Consider the following 13,571-nt stretch of genomic DNA (forward strand, 5'->3'; position numbering starts at 1 on the left):
CCCTTGTCATATGAAAGCTTGTACTCCTGATCTTGCAGATACCTACTAGCTCTATCTGTATTTTGTTAATACCCCCTGTCCTTTCCAAGCGTTCCTGTAAGTTCGATCGACGCTACAGTAAAGCCGGGAAACCATTCTCCCTGCAACGTAGGGTCATCTTGTTACTTTTTTTGGAAACACGTTGGGAGAAACTTTCATTTTACAAGTGGCCGATAACTAACCTCTATTTTTGTGGAACTATTGCAATACATCCTGTGTATTTTATATAACCCTCATTAGTGCACTGCTACATGCTTTGTCATTGATATTGTAAGAGATTCCTAGCAGGAACTGTTTTATCTGCTTGATGTTAAGTTGTCAATCTCGCCTTCATTCTTGCTGGATGGGTTCGGAGCCGATCCTCGGCTCCAACTCGACACTTGCTAAGCTCGAGAGTCACTTTTACCAGCTCGAGGCAGCCCCATATCCCATGATGTAAGGCGGTAATTACCCAGATGTCGTTTGCCGCTTCGCTGATGAGGTCATCCTTTTTACCAGCTCCTGGTAAGTGATATTTTTCTAGCTTTTGGTCAGGTTTAAGACTTTAAAAACCTAATTTTTGGTCCTTTTAGTCTTCTTTCTACAACCTCAGTGTATTCACTTAGCTCCATACCCCTTTTTCACCTAGTTCCCTTAGTTTAGTTTTTTTCAGGCCTTAGGCCTTTCCCACCCTCGCAGTTCCTGTCAGGATTTCCCTCAGGTGTGTGTGTGTGTTGTGTCTATATAATTAATAACTAAATGGTAAGTTGTCCATCTCGCCTTCATTCTTGCTGGATGGGTTCGGAGCCGACCTCGGCTCCGACTCGGCCACTCTAAAAGCTCGAGAGTTGGTTCCACCGGCTCGAGGCTCCCCTTATATCCCACAGTGCTAGGCGGTATTACCCCAGATCTCATTTGCCGCTACAGCGATCGAGGTGTATGGTTTCTACCGGCTTCAGGTCAGTTATTATAGATTAATCTATAGTGAATTTAAACCCCCTTAATTTAGTCCTTTATAGTTATTTCCCTTAACTTAGTGGATTTTGACTCTTTCCTCCCTGTTTATCCACCCTTTTTTCCACAAGAACTTATTAGTTCTTCCCTCAGGCCTTCGGGCCCTTCCATCCCCTTAGTGGAGTGTATGTGTTTTTTTTTTAGGGATCTAAAAAAGAACTAATCTTCCCTTTTTTTTAGTTAACCTTGTGAAAAGTGTAATCGGTGTGTTTGTGTGTGTGGTTACACTTTCTTTGATAATGTCTAAAGAGTCAAAGGTCTCAGGCTTCAAGAAGTGTGACTCGTGCTGTCAGAAAATGTCTCTGACAGACGGTCACACTTCTTGTGTATACTGCCTGGGACCTTTACACCTGCAGGACTCTTGTGCTGTATGCCATGGCTTCAGCCCTAGAGTCCTGCAGGAAAGAAAAAACAAACTCATTTTAAGAGGTTTGCTTAAGCCTGAGGGTTCCCCTACTGCTACTTCGGGCAAACCCTCTAAGGCTTCTAGGTCCTCGACTCCAGCTTCTGAGTCGAGGTCTAAGGCTTCGAAACCTACTGCTACATCGGCTCCGGCTGGAGCCGATGAGTCTCAGACTGCAGCTTCTGTGGTTCCCTCGGCTCCGGCTGGAGCCGAGGCATTGGAAATTCCTGGGTCGGCTCCGATCAGACCATCGGAGCCGACATCTAGAAAGAGGTCTAGGTCACTGTCCATTGGCTCCGTTCATTCGGCTCCAGCGTCTCCCTTGCTGTCTGAACGGAGCCATAGATCTCACTCCTCTAGATCATCGAGGCTTTCGGATCATGACCTTCAGAGGGTAGTGAGTCAACTTCTTAAGTCCGAGGCACTGGCCCAAATGCTTCAGAGCCCGACTCATCAGTCGATGCTTGACCCTATCCCTCAAAATGTTCCTCCTCCGACTCCTTTGAGCTCGGAGCCGGAGCATTTCGGAACCGAGACTGTGGTAGCGTCGGAGCCGATACAATTGTCTTCGGTTCTGTCGTCGGCTCCGATTTCTTCCTTTGAAGAATCTCGGCGCCGGACTTCCCTTGTCGGCTCCGAGGGGGTGAGTGGCATCGGACCCTTGTCCGACCCCGCTCTCCTTCTCGGTGCTTCGGCGCTGGTGAGTTCTGGTCCGACATCGGCCTTGGAGCCATCACTGTCGGTGCCGAGGGGGGTTCTCAGCTTTTCAGAGCGGGGACCTCTGGCTCTGCCTGACAGGGGTGCGTTCGAGGTCATGCGGAGTGTGTTGGAACCTGGTTCAACTCCACAGTCGGCTCCGTCCGCCCCTCCCTCTTCGGTGCCTCAGGTTATGTCTACTCACTCCCTTATCCCAGACCGCAGAGAGCCAGCTCCTCAAGAATCCCCTGTGGGGATCTCATCCTCTTCCGAGGCCTCTCCTGAATTGGCAGGGAGCCCCCTAGGAAGAGAAAGTGTAAGAGGAAGCACATAGACTCACCTGAGTCTGTCACCTCTGACACAGATTTAGAGGATTCTGAGGGTTCCCCCCGTTCCCCTTCTGAAGATGTCTCCTTTGCAGACATTCTAGAGATCCTGAAACAGAGGGGAAATTGGCCAGCCCTTAACCCTTCGGAGGATGAATCTGTGTATCTTGAGGCATTTGGCTCTCGCCCTTCCACCTCCTGGGTGTCCCCCCCCTTTGACCCCCTCATGCAGGTGGTAGCAAAAAAGGCTTGGACGGCTCCTGACTCAGTGGACCCCACCCCAGGAGACCTTCAAAGTTTATCACAGCACCAGCAGATAAGCAATTTCTGACCAAGGGAGTTTCTGTGGATGCTATGGTGGTAGCTGCTGCCACTAAGAAGGAACTAGCTGATCCTTCGGTGCCTGTCCATCCTCCTAACAAGGAATCTAGGTCTATGGACAGGTACGGGAAGCGGATGTTTTCGTCAGCGACCTTTGCTATGCGTTCGCTGAACTACCTATGCCATTTCACTCGTCTTCAAAGAGATTTGATCAAGGAAGCGAGTGAGATGTTGAAGGATCCTACAGCTGCAGGTTTTCAGGACAAGATGAACGCTCAGCTGGCTACCTTAAACTCTATAGCTAACTCCTCCATGCGCCTCCTTTCATATGCGGCTGATGGAGCGAGCAGAGCCGCAGGGACAGGTGTTGCCTTACGCCGGCATGCCTGGATGCGGCTATGCAATTTTGCAGACCCCTTTAAAACGTCTTTCACTAATTCCCCGTTTGATGGATCATCTCTCTTTGGTCCTCAAGTGAAAGAAACCTTGACGAGGTGCGAGACGGATGGCAAAACTCTTTCTGCCGTCAGAGTCCGTTGTTCTACTCCTTTTAGGCCTTACCCCAAAGGCCAGAAAAGTGGGAAAATGTGGTTCATAAACAATCTCAAGGGACTTTGCCTGACACACAGAGTCGGTTCCCCTCCAGAGGCAGAGGGGGGAACAATAATGGTAGATGTCGCCCTAGAGGCAGGGGTCCAGAACCAGGGCAATCGAGAAACCTTTTCCGATAAGCCCTTCCAGCATCCCTGAGGTGTTGCCCGACTGTCCACCTTCGGAGGCAGTCGGGGGAAGATTGTCACTGTACCCAGAAGCCTGGCGATCCCTAACTCAAGACAAGTGGGTACAGTCCATCATTTCGAAGGCTATTCCATTCCGTTCTTTCGTATTCCAAATCAATCAAAAAAATCCCTTCCAGATGTTCCACCCGCTCAAAGGGATCAAGCAGCGTTGGAAATATCAAAGTTGCTTGCAAAAGAGCCATTCAGCCAGTGCCAGCAGACCAGCAAGGATCCGGAATCTACTCCAAATTCTTTTTGGTTCCAAAGAAAACAGGGGCTGGAGACCCATTTTGGATCTCAGTATCTTGAACAAGTCGGTCAAGAAAACAAGATTTCGGATGGTCACGCTACAATCCATCCTACCCCTTTTGGGAAAGGAAAACTGGATGTGCTCTATAGACCTCCAGGATGCGTACTATCATATAAAATGAACAGGCGCTCCAGGAGATTTCTCCGCTTCCGGCTGGGAACCAGTCACTTTCAATTCAGAGCCCTGCCCTTTGGTCTCACCACTGCCCCCGGTGTTTACCAAATGCATGGCAGTGGTAGCTTCTCACCTGAGGCGTCAAGGATTCCAGGTGTTTCCATATTTGGACGACTGGCTCCTCACAGCTCCTACCAAGCATCTTCTTCTAATGGCCAGAGACTACACCTTTCGCATTTGTCAAAAGTTAGGCATCTCAATAAATTGCGAAAAGTCTGTTTTGTCGCCTTGTCGTGCTATTACCTTCATATGCAAATCTAGACACAGTCAACATGTCTGCGAGACTAACAGACCAAAGAATAGCAGACATACATAAACTGGTCTCCTTCTCTTCCACAGCAACAGAGTCAAAGCCAGATTAGTTCTGAAAGTACTGGGGATTATGGCGGCTGCTATCCCTCTACTTCTATTAGCCAGATTCCACATGAGAATCCTTCAATGGATGCTCTTCACACAATGGTCGTACCAGCAACTTCCGATGTCCCACACCATTATGATTACGCAAGCATGCAAGAATCATCTTCTTTGGTGGATTTCTTCCCTCAGCTCTTCCTGGGAAGACCCTTTGTTCCTTCCCTCTGGTTGCTACTCTGACAACGGACGCCTCCCTGATCGGGTGGGGGCATTATCAGGGCAGAACAGTCCAGGGCATATGGCAACCAGACGAATGCCACTTGCATATAAATGTTCTAGAGATGAGAGCAGTGCTTTTAGCGTTGCAAGCCCTTCAAGACTCTCTTCCCTTGCGAACGATAGCAATCCAGACGGACAATATGTCTGTAGTGTGGTATATCAACAAACAAGGCGGAACCAGGTCCTATCCCCTATGTCGAGAAGCACTCAGACTGTGGCAATGGGCGATTTCTTCTCAGCGGTTTCTGATAGCAACGCACATCCCCGGGAAGTCCAATCTAATCGCGGACAAGTTGAGCAGAGCTATCCTCATGCCTCACGAGTGGTCTCTGAAAGATTCTATTCTGGAGAAAATTTTTCTCAAGTGGGGTCAGCCTTGCTGCGACCTTTTGCTACTCCCAAAACAGCAAGTGCAGAGATTATTTCACCCTATTCCGTTACCAGGCCAGCCCAGCAGAGACGCTCTAGTCCAAGTTTGGCCCGGGACTTCTGTATGCATTTCCTCCCTTCCCACTAATCTCTCAAGTGATACAGAAAGCTATCGCTCAGAAGGCCTCATTGATCCTCATTGCTCCTTACTGGCCTCGACAGGTTTGGTTCCCCTTTCTACATCAATTTCTGTTGGAGCAACCTTGGCATCTGGACCTAGTTCCAGATCTTTTGATCCATCAATCGGGTCAGTTACATCGCTCCCTCCCTCTCTGAACCTCACTGCTTGGTTCCTCCAATTCCAACCTTAGCCAGGCTTCCTCAAATATCTCACTCTGTTCGAGATATTTTGATAGCTTCCATAAATCTTCTACTCGGAAGATTTATCTTAGTAAGTGGAAACGTTTTGCCTATTGGGCTCAAGGAAGGGACATAGATCCTTTCACTGCTTCCATCCAAATAGTCCTTCATTTTCTAGCTGAACTCTTCCATGCAGGTTCATCTCCTTCTACTCTTAAAGTTCAATTGGCAGCTATTTCTAACTTTCATGTGGGCATTTCAGATTCTGCCATCTTGTCTCACAAGCTTTGCAAAGCTTTTTTGAAGGGAGTTTTTCTTCTCAGACCTCCTATAAGAAATCCTCCTCCTTCTTGGGACCTTAATTTAGTTCTCACATCTTTGATTCTTCCCCCTTTCAAACCTGCAGCTTCCTGTTCATTGAAATTGCTATCCTGGAAGACTCTCTTTCTGGTAGCCATTACTTCAGCTAGAAGGGTCTCAGAACTTCATGCACTCAGCAGTCGACCACCGTATCTATTGTTTCATAAAGACAGGGTGTCCTTACGAACCAATCCATCCTTTTTACCTAAAGTAGCCTCTGCGTCTAACCTAAATCAAAGCATTGACCTCCTGTGTTTTCCTAACTTTTCTAACAGGTCTGAACAAAAATTGCATTGGCTAGATGTTCATAGTCAGTTAAGGTATTATTTGGATAGAACCAAACAGATCAGGAAAACTGACCAGTTGTTTGTCTCTTATGCAGAAGGCAGAAAGGGACTTTCAGTTTCGAAGGTATCACTCTCCAGATGGCTAACATCTCTGATTTCCTTTGCTTATGAAATTAGACACCAAAAGCTGCCTAACAAACCTAAGGCCCACTCCACCAGAGCTTTGGCTACTTCTATAGCCTTCCAAGACAGGCTGCCTATTGACACCATTTGTGCAGCGGCTACTTGGGCTACTCCTCACACTTTCATTTCTCATTATAAGTTGGATTTAGCTTCTAGACATAGAGCTAACTTTGGTTCCACTGTTCTCAAGAGTCTGTTCCGATAGGCCACCGGGACAAGGTGCTAGGGACGGTCCCATCCAGCAAGAATGAAGGCGAGATGGACAACTTAACATATAGAAGTTATGTTCTTACCATAACGTTCCATGTTAGTTGTCTTCTTCTCGCCTTCTTTATTAAATCCACCCTCCTTCCCCTAGCCTGGACAGACCTAGAGGAGTTTGATTGTGACCTCTCTTTCTACCACCTCTATTGTATATAGGTATATGCTATTCTGTGCATATATTCCTTCATCAGGTTTTCAGGTCACCTTCTTCCCTTCCTTTTATAGAGGTGGGTTTTTCCCTTTTCCAGTGGTTCTGGAGTTATTTTCGGCTGGGCATAGCTTACAAACGAGATCTGAGGTAATACCGCCTAGCATTGTGGGATATAAGGGGAGCCTCGAGCCGGTGGAACCAACTCTCGAGCTTTTAGAGTGGCAGTCGGGCCGAGGTCGGCTCCGAACCCATCCAGCAAGAAAGAAGGCGAGAAGAAGACAACTAACATGGAACGTTATGGTAAGAACATAACTTCTATTTTTGTTAGTTGTGTTTAATATTTTTTAGTGTTAGTGTCTTGGTTGGACTGATTGGTATGTGTGAGTGTTTAAACACCGAGATATGTCTAAAGATACCAGGGTCTCAGGTTTCAAGAAGTGTGACTCATGCTGTCAGAAGATGTCTCTGACAGACGGTCACACTTCTTGTATTTATTGCCTGGGACCCCTACACCTGCAGGACTCCTGTGCTATATGTCATTCTTTTAGCCAGAGAGTCCTGCAGGAACGTAGGAATAAGTTGATCCTTAGGGGTCTACTTAAACCAGAGAGCTCCCCGGCTAAACTCTGCTCCGGAAAGTCCTCTAAACCTCCCAAGACCCAGGCTTCGGTGTCCAAGTCTGTGGTCTTGGTTCCGACTCTGCCGGAGTCGACATCGGCATTGTCCGGAACTGATCCTTCCTTGTTGGAGGCCCCTATGTCGGCGCCGATCATCATCGGCACCGATACCTTTGCTTTGGCACCGGTGTCGGCTCCGTCTGGCTCCGACACCCCTGCGTCGAAGCAGGTCTCGGCTCCGGCTGGAGCCGAGATATCTTTGTCTCCTCTCGGAGCCGACAAGTTGTCGGCTCCACCTGGAGCCGAACGTTCTTCGGCTCCGATGGCTCCGTCCAAAAAGAGGTCTAGATCTCCTTCTTTGGAATCTATTCACTCGGCTCCAGCCTATCCCTTGCTTTTGGAGCGGAGCCATCGGAGCCGATCATCGAGGTCTTCCAGGCTTTCAGACCACGATTTAGAGAGAGTGGTAAGTAGGCTATTAAAGTCACAGGCACTAGCCCAGATGCTCCATAGCCCGTCTCATCAGACGTCAGCTATTCTACATCCCCCTGAAATTCCTCCTTCGACTCTCCTACAGAGCTCGGAGCCGGAGATTATCGGTACCGTGACTGTTGCTGCTTCGGAGCCGATGCCACACCTTTCGGCTCCGTCGTCCTCGACTCCTATCTCCTCCTTGAGACCGTCCTTGGAGGGATTCCGGCTTCCCTGGTCGGTTCTGAGGGGGCGAGTGGCATCGGACCCTTGTCCGACCCCGTTCTCCCTCTCGGGGCTTCAGCCTTGGTGAGCTCGGTCCCGACATCTGCTTCAGAGCCTTCCCTTTCGGTGGGACCGGGAATCCCTGTTTCTTCGGAGCGGGATCTCTCGGCCCTCCCTGGGAGGGGAGCCTTCGAGGTGATGAGGAGTGTGCTAGCCCCAGAGCTTAGCCAGCAGTCGGTTCCTTTAGCTCCTCCCTCTACGGTGCCTGTAGATGCCTCTTCCCATTCTCTTGCTCCCGGACCCAGAGATCCTTCGCCCCAGGTCTCCCCATTGGGAAGAACTTCCTCTTCCGAGGTTTCTCCTGATCCTTCAGGTGAACCCCCACATAAGAGGACTTGCAAGAGGAAGCATTTAGACTCCCATGAGTCTACAACCTCGGATACTGATTTAGATGAATCGGAGGGGTCCCCAAGATCTCCCTCTGAGGATGTCTCCTTTTCAGACATCCTTGAGCTCCTGAAACAGAGGGGGAACTGGCCCTCCATTAACCCCTCAGAGGATGAATCGGTATACCTGGATGCATTTGGATCTCGACCCTCCACCTCCTGGGTGTCTCCACCTTTCGACCCTCTCATGGAGGTTATAGCTCGAAAGGCGTGGGCATCTCCTGATTCGGTGGAACCAGTCCCTAGGAGACCTTCAAAATTTATTACGGCCCCCGCAGAAAAGCAGTTTCTTACTAAAGGTGTCCCGGTTGATGCCATGGTGGTGGCGGCCGCCAAGAAGGAACTTGCAGATCCTTCCGTACCAGTCCATCCTCCTAACAAAGAGTCCAGGACTATGGACAGTTATGGTAAGCGGATGTTTTCCTGAGCGACCTTTGCTATGCATTCGCTGAATTATTTATGTCACTTCACCAGACTTCAAAGGGACATCCTTAAAGAATTAGGTGAAGTAGTACAGGATCCTTCAGCAGCAGGGGCTCAGGAAAAGATTGCCTCTCAGCTGGGAATCCTTAACTCCATAACCAACTCCTCCATGCGGCTTATTTCTTATGCAGCCGATGGGGCGAGTAGAGCTGCAGGCACAGGAGTGGCTCTCAGACGCCAGTCCTGGATGCGGCTCTGTAATTTTGCAGACCCTTTTAAGGCGTCCTTCACAAACTCTCCCTTTGATGGGTCAACTTTGTTTGGCCCTCAGGTGAAGGACACGTTGACCAGGTGTGAGCAAGATGGCAAGACTCTTTCTGCCATAGGAGTCCGTTTCTCCACTCCTTCTAGACCTTACCCCAAAGGTCAGAAGGGAGGGAAAATGTGGATCTGAAGTAGGCAGACTTCATTCGTCTGCAACCTGTGGGTATCGGATCTGACCTCGGATCCGAGCCGGCAATTCAAAAGCTTAGGCTCCGAGCTCCTAGCTCCTCCCTCTTACCCATAATCCCCTGCCAAGCCCTGACTGACCTCAGATTTCGTTTGCCGCTTTCCAAGTAGCTACGGAATTCCAGAGCTCCTGGCGTTGGTGAAGATAAGAAATAGTTTTTTGACTAAAAAAGTTTTAAAAATCTTTATTTTCTTTCTTGAGTTAGTTAGTGTTGAGTGTGTTTAGGCTTTCCTCTCTCTTTTGTTAATTTTATCGGGTTTCGTAGTTTGTTTGTGTGTGTTGTGTGTTAGGCCTTAGGGTTACTATGTCTGAAGCCCATAAGGCTGTGTTTTCGAAATATGCGAGTGTGGCCATAAGCTGTCCCGCAGATGGCCACACTCAGATCATCTTGGGGGTTGAACACCTGTCATCTGGTTGTACCATTTGTGCAGGGTTCAACCCCGGCTTTGAGAACGGAGGTCGAAGTTGGTGCTGGCGGGTCTTTACCTCCAGATACCGCTGCCTCTGCCCTCCACTCAGCAACCTGTTGCTGTGAGTTCTCCCTCCGGCTGGGACTCAACCTCCCTCTAAGTTGCCGGAGGAAGGATTCCTCTAAGGAAAGACAGAAGGAGAGGCACAGGAGAAGCACCACAAGAGGAGAGCCGAAGCTTCTAGTTCGGCTCCTCCATCTAAGCGGGCCTCCCCTGTGCCTTCTAGCTTTCCTCCTCCTCGGCTCCACTCCCCTCGGTTCTCTCCTGGACCCGAGGAGGAGGAGGCTAGCCTTCCAGGAGGTCCCAGGGCTCTCTAGGTCCGCCGTGGCCTCCTCTAGATCAACCTTTTCTATGAGAAGCTGATATGCACCGGATGATGAGGAAATTCATCCAGCCCCAAATGCAAATGGGACTGCTCCTAGCCCCCATCTGGGAGGGCTTGACCCTTTTCGCCCCTTGGCTCCTTCTCCGACCCATACCACGGGTTCGGGCTGTCGGCGCCTGCAGATTTGGATCCGGGGTGGGTCGGATCCGATGGGTCGGCACCTCGGATCCGCCCCATCCCTTGAGTGCTTGGTACCGGACCCGACCTCTCAGAGCCGAGGCGAGCCTCGGATCCGAGGGAGCTGGTGTGTCTTCGGCTCCGTCCAGGTCGGAGCACACGTCTCGGATCCGGCGGTTGCTCCGACTCCGATCCGTCGTCGGATCCGAGTGGGGGTCGGCTCTCGGGGCTTAGAGAAGCTGGCTCCCTCGGCTTTCGGCGTAGTGGAAAGGGCACTGTCGAGGACATCCGGACCCCGGTCCCTGCCACTGCTCCATCCCGCACTCCATTGCAGTTGGGCCAGGCCCCACCAGCCGGTCCCAGGGACAGCCGCCTCGATGTCCCAAGTGGTTCCCTTGGAACATCCAACTGCTGAAGAGTACTCCTCGGACAGCCCCGATGAAGTACCTCGGGCGTAAGTGCAAGAGGAGGCACATGGACTCCCTGAGTCCATCACTGAAGACACAGATTTGGATGAAGGGAAGGCTCCCTAGGTCACCCCTGAGGACGTCTCATTTGGAGACATCATGGAGATGTTAAGGATCAGGGGTGGTCTGCCCCAAGGCTTCTTCGGATGAGTCTGTGTTCTTGGAGGCATTCGAGGCGGGCCCTTCTACCTCTTGGGTGTCCCTCCTGCTGACCCCTGGTGGATCTTATTTCCATCAGGGCGTGGAAGGATCCGGACACCATTGAGCCTATCCTAAGCGCCGGACCGCATTCTTTCCCCTCCATCAGACCGCACCCACTGGAGTAAGGGTCCCCCAGTAGATGCCATGATGATGGCTGCAGCCAAGAAGAGGGAATTGGCCCAGGAGAGTCCCTCCGTGCATCCTCCGGGCAAGGAGTCCCGTTCGATGGATCGCATTGTGAAGCGAGTTTTTAGTTCAGCAACCTTCTCCTTGAGAGCTGAACTACATGGCACATGTCATTAGGATGCAGCGGGATCTGATTAAAGAATACGCTGCATCTCCCCCGGAGTCCATCTCGAGTGAGGATAAACAGGTTTACTCCACCCGAATGGCCACTCTCAGATCAGTTTCCAGTACTTCTATGCGGCTACTGTCTCATGCTACTGAGGGAGCCGCTAGAGCCAGCGGAGCAGGCCTAGTCATGAGGCGACAGGCCTGGCTCCGCCATTGTGATTTTGCAGAGCCCTTCAAGGCGACCTTCGCGAATGCCCCTTTCGATGGTTCTGCCTTGTTTGGCAAGACTGTTCGAGACATTAGTCCAGAGCAAAAGGACGGAAGACGCTGTCTGCCGTCGAATCGCTTCTCAGCTCCCCAGAGGTCCTTCTCTAAGAACCAAAAGGGACAGAAGAAGATGTGGTTCCGAAGTCGCAGCAGTCCCAACCTGCTCCGGATAACCAGTCCTTCCGTGGCAGAGGAGGAGGGGAGGTCGTCGTGCTAGAGGCAGGGGGGCTCCTGGCAACTTTGGGTCCAGAGAACCTTTCTCTGAGAGACCCACGCAGCAGCCCTGAAGGGTTGCCCGGCTGTCCGTCTCTGGAGGCAGTCGGGGCGGTTTCGATGCACCTGACTTCTTGGGAGTCCATAACAACAGACAGTTGGGTGCTTGAGTTATATCCAGAGGATATTCTATTCCCCTATTCAAGGTTCCCAAATCTCGCAGCCTCCCAGATGTTCCACCCGACCAAAGGGAGGCGGCAGCTATCGAAATCAAGCAGCTGCTAGAAAAGAGCCATCCAGCGTCCCCAGATCAAACCGGATTAGGGTTTTACTCCAGGTTCTTTTGGTGCCAAAGAAGACGGGGGACTTAAGACCAATCTTAGACCTTTCCCAGTTGAACCTGTCAGTAACCAAGCAAAAGTTCCGGATGGTCACCCTGCAATCTATACTCCCCTCTTGAGGGAGAACGACTGGATGTGCTCCATAGACCTCAAGGATGCGTACTACCACATTCGGATGGACAGACGATCCAGGAGGTTTCTTCGCTTCGGGCTGGGAGCCAGTCATTACCAGTTCAGGGTCCTCCCTTTGGTCTCACCTCAGCCCCCAGGGTGTTCACCAAGGTGCTAGCGGTGGTAGCGGCCCACCTGAGGCTCCAGGGATTACAGGTCTTTCCGCACCTGGACGACTGGCTCCTGACGGCATCATCAAGGCATCTTCTGTGCTCAGCCAGGGATTACTTTCTTCAACTAGCACCAAGGCTGGGCATCACGATAAACTGGGAGAAATCTTTTCTGAACCCCACACAAGTTATAGATTTCATAGGAGGAAGACTAGACACCAGATCAATGCGAGCCTTCCTCACCCCAGACCGTATTGCCAGCCTGAAGTGTCATGTGACAGCGATCCTGCAACCATCTCCAACTGCAGCTTCGGTCCTGAGGGCCCTAGGTTCTATGGCGGCAGCTATTCCGCTTCTCATTCATGCCCGTTTACGCATGCGGGTTCTTCAATGGACCCTTCAAGTTCAGTGGTCCCCTCTTTGTTCTTCTCTAAACGCTCCGATTGCGATCAGCAGAGCGTGCAGGGACTCCCTTCTTTGGTGGCTTCTTTCTTCGGAGCCCCTGGCAGGGAGACCTTTTTGCGCTGCATTTCCCCGAGCCACAGTGACCACGGACGCTTCTTGCCTCGGGTGGGGGGGGCATTCTGCGGGAAAGATTGTCCAAGGCACGTGGAATCCCACAGAGACGTCATTGCATATAAATGTCCTGGAAATGAGGGCGGTGCTCCTAGCGTTGCAAGCACTTCACCACATTCTTCCTTCAGGGACTATTGCGATTCAGACAGACAACATGTCGGTAGTCTGGTATATCAACAAGCAGGAGGAACCAGGTCTTACCCCTTTGTCGAGAGGCCATGAGAGTCTGGGAATGGGCAATTTCCACCAAACGCTTTCTGGTAGCAACGCACATTCCGAAAGTCCAACATCCTTGCGGACAAGCTCAGTCGCACTATCCTTTCTCCACACGAGTGGTCTCTCAATCCTCAAGTAGCGAAGAAGATTTTTGCCGTTTGGGGGCAACCCTGTTGCGATCTTTTTGCCTCTCCCTCAAACGCCAAATGCGACAATTTCTTCGCTCTGCTTCCCCACCAGGGGAGTTCCCGAGGGATGCTCTGGTGCATGCTTGGCCTCCCGGTCTCCTTTATGCCTACCCTCCACTTCCTCTGATGCAGAGGCTTCTGCAGAAAGCCAACAGTTTGGGGAGCAGAATGATTCTCATTGCCCCATTCTGGCCTCGACAACCTTGGTTCCCCT

General features: G+C 50.9%; 1 protein-coding gene across 1 annotated transcript in view; it reads left to right on the forward strand.

Annotated features, from left to right (window-relative positions):
* The window catches only part of LOC122790521 (protein mono-ADP-ribosyltransferase PARP14-like), a 2,292,317-nt gene that overhangs the window by 327,953 nt on the left and 1,950,793 nt on the right, over positions 1 to 13,571 (forward strand). The gene's annotated exons all lie outside the window — the stretch shown is intronic.

Source organism: Protopterus annectens, chromosome 16.part0 (assembly GCF_019279795.1).
Source record: "Protopterus annectens isolate FY-2018-M chromosome 16.part0, PAN1.0, whole genome shotgun sequence".
Classification (NCBI taxonomy): Eukaryota; Metazoa; Chordata; order Ceratodontiformes; family Protopteridae; genus Protopterus; species Protopterus annectens.